Below are 7,831 nucleotides of genomic sequence, written 5' to 3' on the forward strand. Positions count from 1 at the left end.
ATAGATTTTATTTAATTATAATAACATTATTAAGACCTTAAAATAATTATTTGGGCTATTAATATGAGTTATATTGAGTGGCATTTAACGCTTATATAATAGTAATAATAGCTAGACTATTAATTTGTCGCGGTTAACGTTAAAAACTAAACCCTAGTGGTATTGATACTAGGTTTTGTCAAGGAAAATTGTTTTGAGATAACGAAGTGCTATCTGAGTTTGGAATCACCACCTAATCAGGTGAGTGCATGGTCCCTTTTATCTTACACATAGATATGAAGTATTTTAATATAAATTACGTGTTATGTGTGCATATTGTCTGAATACTTGCTGTCTATGCTGGTGAAAGATTTTTATACATGTTTTAAATGATGTAAACTGTATAAAGTATTTTATATCTACAAAATATGTTGGGTAAAACATGGGTAGATGAATGATGAGGGATAAAAGCTGAAATAGAGGAACATTAGTAGTACAGACCTAGTGCCCTATAGGTATACATTGGCAACAGTGGACCTAGTACCCTATAGATGAGCACTGGCAGCTGCGCCAAAACCCGTAGATGATTTAGATCTACGGTAAACGTCCTAGCAGCTGCACTCTAAGGACAGTATCAGCAGCTGCGCCTAATAGGGAGCCTTATGACCATGACAGTAGTGTTTAAAGGTCAATACCGGCAGAAGCGCCTCATAGAAAATGTCCCAATTCTGGCAGTTGTGCCTAAGTGACAATATTAGCAGCTGCGCTTGACCAATGTGTCATTGGCAACAATGGACTTCATGTTGTTTCCTTAGGATGATCCTTAGGAATGAATGAATGAGAAATAGCTGATTCTTAGGGTAGATCCTTAAGAATAAAGAAGATAATGAGGATGGGTAATTGGGTTGATTGTTTGATTGTTTAAACATAATAATTATATTATTGTGGGTTGAAAACCCTATGTACTCACCAGGTTTCCCAACCTGACCCACTCAGTTTATTTATATCATAGGTGTTGATATGAAGTCACATTACACTGAGAGATTTAAAAAAGATGTAGATCACTAGTGTAAATGAATGTAAGTTCTGTTTATGCTTATGTTTCTGTATTGACGATGACATCCCAAATGTTTTAAAAGTGAATAAAAATATATTTCTTTAGAAATGCTTTGATAACCAATTATCATGTTTTTCTGGGAACAAATTCCGCAACCTTTTTTATTAAAAGAGATACTCTAATTTTTATAAAGCATAAACAAAATCGGTCTTTTCTGGCCGTAAAAATGGGGATGTCACATGGTCCACCTTGAATTGTCGAACGAAGTGTCGATTAAGAGAAAGAGAGACAAGGGAGACAAGTGAATTTCAAGTCCTAGAACAGATTGAAGTGCCGACTGAAGCTTCGATTAAAGCTTGGAGATTGAAGTACAGACTGAAGCTTCGATTAAAGCTTAGATTGAACAGAACGATGATTGGAGTCTGGAGCGATTGAAGCTTCGATTAACCGAAGGATGGGTTTGAGAGGGGAGAGAGGATAGAGACGAGAATAGAAGACGACGTTTTTTTTTGGAATGAAAATCATAAACCCTAAAAACAAATAAGGACTAAGGTAATCAGTATAAGTTCTTAACCCAAAATTTTTAAAACAAATGCACCAAAATATAAAAACTAAATATATTTTTTTATAAAAAGGCGGGTACCCATCGGTACCGGGTCCGGGTAATCTCCAATTCCGGGTACCCGGTATTGGAACCGGAACCGGCGGTTATCCAGCGGGTTTTGATTTCGGTAAAATGAGAATTGGAACCGGAACCGCTTAAGGCGGTTCCTAGACTTTAGGAACCGGAACCGCCTAAGGCAGTTCCAGTTCCAGAACCGGCAGTTTCGAGGCGGTTCCAGTTCCAAAAGCAGGTACCCGCTTCCGCTGCTCATCCCTAATTTTGTCTATATTTCCTAATATCAAGGATTAGATTATCCTTTTCAGCCACCGACCCTTTCAAACGAAACCCAAACTTCCTTGGAGCGAATCTTATTGTACTAGTGGTGATTTTGAAGTTTTAAGCTTTGGCTTACATTTTTGGAAGATGGAGTGGTGTGCTTGTTGTAACACTCGGTTCCTGGTACGTAATTTATTTATAAAATTTTGCATTTTTGTTCTGGGACTCAACGAGTTGGAGGCCCCAACTCGTCGAGTAGAGGTTAAATTTGGACGTGGGAAGGAGAACCTACTCGCCGATTCGGATGCCCTAACTCGACGAGTAAGTCTGTCTGGATAAAACCCTAATATTTAGGGTTTGCACCATTTTTAAACACCTTATCTTGTCCTAACCCAGCCTCCATCGTCCCTTTCAATCCAGAAAATCCCTAACTCGAAACCCTAAAGAATTTGGAGTGTCCTTGAGCCATTTTTGTGTGTTTTTGGTTGTTTTAAGATTAAAGAAGGAAGTAGAAACATACGAGTTCTAGAAGAAGCAAGTAGATTCAGAGGTTTTGCTTCATTTCCGGCTCATTCAAGGTAAAAAGCTTAAACCTTGACTATCTACCTCTTAGATCTCTAGTTAGGGTTCATTTCCACATTTTCTAAGCTTTTATAGAGTCATACTCGGGATTTTGTGGTTATAAAGGAGTATGAATTCAGATCTGGAACCATAGAGGGTTCTTATGGCATAAAGGTGCCAAATTTATGGCCATAAGCACCCCATGCATCTTGTAGAGTCCATTTTAGGGCCATTTGAGCCAAATACCCCATGCATGGACGTCAAGTTTGAAACTTTACGTGTATTATGGACCCTAGGAGGTCAGATCTATGTTTTGAATGCATCAAGACCCACCGAAATCGAGTTTATAGTTTTGGACATAGAGGGACTCGGTGAGTCACCCATGTGACTCGGCGAGTCGGGTCGAGTTTCCCATAAAAACCCTTTTGATAATGGACCCGAGTTAAGTTAGAAGAAAATGTAATCAGTTGGACTCATTGATGAACTGGAAAACCATGGGACTCGGCGAGTGTACTGTGACAACCCGAAATTTCCATTGTACGAACATTATCTATCCAATAGAAGCTAGTCCAGTTCCTGTGATTTTCACACTTTTCCGAACAAGTTTGTGTACATTAGGGTTTATGTTTAAGGAGATATCAGGAGAGTGGATGCTCCTGGTTTTGTGAAATTTGGGCATTTCAAGTTTCATAATGTTACAGTCCAATATCAGGAATAAAAATATTTTCTGCCAAAATATTCCAGGACTATAAATAGTTTTCTGAATTAAATTAATTCATTATTCACAATTCCAAATAGAGAAAAGCCATATTCTCTCTGACGGATCTTCGGGTTTTCATCCCAGATTGTGAGTCTACTTTACTAAATGTGTTTCAATACTTGTTAGATGCTTTATAACATCAAATACATGTTTAGATTACAAGATCCGGGAGTTTACCGCCCAAGAACGTTCTTGGGGAGTAAACTCCAAAATGGAACATTAAGGCTTTCTAGACCCATCCCCATGTTAGGCAACTTAATAAGGACCTTGTGTATGATCTTTATAGATTAGAAAGCATCCAAAATCAACAAGTAATAGGAGTTTACGGCCAAGAACTTCTCTTGGGCCGTAAACCCCTTTTCAAGGGAATTTAGTGCCCTAATCAACCCCTAATGCTTAAGGACTTTAACCCTAAATTGCTTGTGCCTATTTTGGACATCAAAACACTTCAAAATCATAAGTTTATAGGAGTTTACGGCCAAGAACCTCTCTTGGGCCGTAAACCCCTTTTTCAAAGGCTAAAAGCACTCCAATCACACCTTAGGCCTTAAAGACAATTACCTTGAACACATGGGACTTGAATGGAGAAAAAAAGGCATCATAATCACTCCTTAAAAGGAGTTTACAGCCAAGGAACATATCTTGGGCCGTAAACTCCAAGTGAAGGCACAAATGTGTGCCTCTTGTCCCCATTAGCCTTAGATAAAAGTATAGAAGCTATCCTACACATGCAAGGGCCTCAAATGAATTAAAACCAACACCCCATAGGAGTTTACGGCCGTAAACTCTAGGGGATATGGTCCTTTGGCCGTAAACTCCCCTATGGAGCATTCTAGGGCCTTAAACTACTTCATGTGTTGTTCCAACAAAGCTAGGAGTGTTCTAGGATCAAGATAACACTTTAAAACACCCAAAACCACCATGTGAGGAGTTCACGGCCATAAAACCATGAGTTTACGGCCGTAAACTCCAAAGGGTGGGGTTTGTTGGGTGGTGAACTCTTATGCAAGGCCATTTGATGTTTCAAACCCTTTTGCCTTGTCCCGTAGCAACTTAGATGCAACCATTAGGACCTATAACACTTATAAAAAGTGTTTACATGTTCCTAAGTGTTTTAACTTATTTATTAAGTTATTATTTGCCTAATTAGTTATATATATGCTTATTATATGATAACTAGGCTCGTGCGTGTAAACAAGTCTCCGTTTGCCACCTAGCACGGTATCCGACACTGCAATTCAAACGACTCACCGCAGGTGAGTTCATACCCCTTAAATCAACCTTTGAAATGATTTTAAATGTTTTAAATACTTTATGGGGGGGGGGGAATACAAGTCAAATACTTATAGTTATTGCTTCAATCACATGTGATTGCTTTTAATCACATGTGATTAATAACTAGGAAAACAACGATTTTTACCACTGTTCAAACTGTTATCAAACTACTTTACATTGAAATGTTTTACAAACTCTTTTACTATCCAAACATATTTATAGACTGTGATTCAAACAAATGCTTCTTATACTTAAACTGTTTTATCAACTTATGCCTTCAAATTGTTTTATAGATCGACATCAAGTTGATCTTCTCTTGAAATTATATTTATGCTTCAAATGTCTTATGAAAACTTATTTATGATTTTATATATTCAATTGCATGCCCATATATGTATAGATGTATAAATAATGTTGAAAGGACTTAGGAAGGCCATCCGCCCTATTTCCTTTTCGCGCCTTGAGATGTGGTCTGGTGGGATTTCGGGTGACCATCCGAAGGTCGTTTCAATATTACTTATATATATATATATATATCATATATACATATATAGACATAAAAGTACTTCCATATTCATACTTATCCGTACATCAATAGTTAGTTACCATCGGGGTAACACAAGTACATATACAGTTATACTAGAAACAAGTACATATACAGCTATACTAGAAACAAGTACATATACAGTTATACTAGAAACAAGTACATATACAGCTATACTAGAAACAAGTACATATACAACTATACTAGAAACAAGTACATATATAGTTATACCAGAAACAAGTACATATACAACTATACTAGAAACATGAACATATACAACTATACTAGAACGAGAAACATTACATATACATGAATACATTAATAATTGTGATCCACTGTGTCGGAGCATGCCTTAAATGTCATGGCCCGAGTTGTAGCCAGAATTCTCTTGGAGGGAGAGCGTGAGTTTGCGTATAGATCTATACTGGATTGACTATCCTACACCTTGCTGCTAGCTACAGCCGGACCTGCAGGTCTGCGGGTGCCAAACGTCATTTCTTTATTACGACCATTCATTATGTCGTTGTTACCAGTCGATAGCATGGTGCAATTTATCACATTATACCTTAATATAAATCCGGTTTAAGGTAGTAGTAATTAGTACAGCAGTAGTTCTTATTATACAAAGCTACAGTACTACAATGATTTACCCATTACATATTTTAGTGATAATCTCACTTCAGCATTTATGTACAAACTATATTTTATTAAATGATAGTTACTTGGGTAATTACACACTTTTACAACAAACGAGTATACAAGACAGTTAAGCCTTGGTAGAAGGTTACTTTTATATAAAATATAGGATTTTCTGAGAGATTCAAACTTTTGCAAACACTTTCAAACATTTACTTACATTTTTACAAACTTATACATTGAGACAGGTTCAAACGTTTTTGCCAACAAACATTGACACTAAAATATTTATGAACTCACTAGCTTAATGCTGATAAACTCTTTCAAAATAACTTGTATTCTCAGGTCATCAGTAGACAGGTACCGAGGCCAGCTTTTGAGAAGATGGAGTGCATTCAAGACTCATCTCATATTATTTTGTGTTACATTATTTTTTGGTGTCTATAACTGTACAGAACACACTTGTATTAAAATTATATATTTAATGCAATGGATGATGTTGGTTACTTATTTACATTTACTGTGTTGTGATACTATACATGACGTCCTCCGCCCCAGAACGTTTCCGCCGTTCTTGGTTTTGGGGTGTGACATGTATGAACTAACTCGGCGAGTTCAAGGCGATGTCCCAATAATATGAAGATGGACTCGGTGAGTCAAGGAAGAACTCGGCGAGTCCAGTACTAAGAGCACCACCTTGCATGAAGATGAACTCGACGAGTCAAGGACCAAACATCCCAACTAGCATGAAGATGGGCTCAGCGAGTCAATTGCAAAGGGTCCCGAATCTGTAACAGGGAACTCGACGAGTTGGTGGACCAACTCGACGAGTTGACCGAAAGTTGACTTTGACTTTGAAGTTGACCTAAGTTGACCATGAAATGGTAACTAAGGAAGATGATTATGTGTAGTATTTGAGAGGAGTTGATCCCGGTAATGACGACAGTTCAGACACTTCACGACACTGAGGTGAGTTACCTTCTAGTAGAAGTGGGTCAAAAGCACTAATATTGGCCCACTAGTAGTTGATTATAGTTGAGATGATTGTCTTTTTGATAATCTTCTGGTTTGCTACTACCTGATATGTTTATATGCTAGCACGATACATTATATGTGATAGTGGTAGTAGGAGGGGAATAGTCCCCAAGTTCGGTAGTTAGGACCGAAGGGTAGGTCGGGCACCCCAGATATACATGATAGTATGTTTATGCTATTTTTTGTGTGGTAGTAGTAGGGGTGAAATAGTCCCCGAAGCTGGTTGGAATAAACCGGAGGGTATGTCAGCACCCCAAAACTGTCTAACATGGGTAGGTCGGGCACCCTAGAATCGCCTGGCAGGGTAGGTCAGCAACCTAGAACTGCTTGACATGGGTAGGTCGGGCACTCCAGAATTGCCCGACAATATGTTTGTTGTATGGTATGTGGTATGATGGGTGAACTCACTAAGCTTCGTGCTTACAGTTTTCAGGTTTGTTTCAGGTACCTCTTCAGCGAAGGGAAGGAGCCGGCGCGGTAGCTGCACATCACACAAACACCAGATTTTCGCATTTTGAGATTCTTGGGATTGTACTCTGGCATTATTAGGGTTAGGATCAGGATCAGGATCGGGTTCGGGTTCCGACCTAGTGAATGAGAGACTACGCGAGTTTATCGCGTCGGAGATCACGAGAGGTATCCTTGAGGTGACCTCAGTTATCTTTATGTCGATCAAGGAAGGAATCACAGAGGTGATGGAGGATCGCCTCAGGGAATTTAGGAGCGACATGACATCCAACTAGTCAGGATCGTGCACACTGTCCTTCAAGGACCTCAGGGGGTGTGGTGCATCAGATTTTCAAGGGGAAAAGGACCCCATCATTGCTAGGAAATGGATTACAAACATGGAGTCTGCTTAGTTAACTAGCTTCTGCCATGAGGGGTTGAAGGTTCGGTATGCGGCTGGATGTTTGAGGGACAGGGCCAGAGATTGGTGGGAGTCGGTTGGTGATTCCGTGGGAGCCTTAGCCATTGAGGCTATGACTTGGTCAAACTTTGTGGCCCGGTTTAGGGTTGAGTTTGTGCCAACTGTGGAGCTTTAGAAGCTGGCCAGGGAGTTTCTTGATATAAGGCAGACAACAGAGACTGTGGTGGAGATTACTG

The sequence above is a fragment of the Lactuca sativa genome, chromosome 4, assembly GCF_002870075.4.
Source record: "Lactuca sativa cultivar Salinas chromosome 4, Lsat_Salinas_v11, whole genome shotgun sequence".
NCBI lineage: Eukaryota > Viridiplantae > Streptophyta > Magnoliopsida > Asterales > Asteraceae > Lactuca > Lactuca sativa.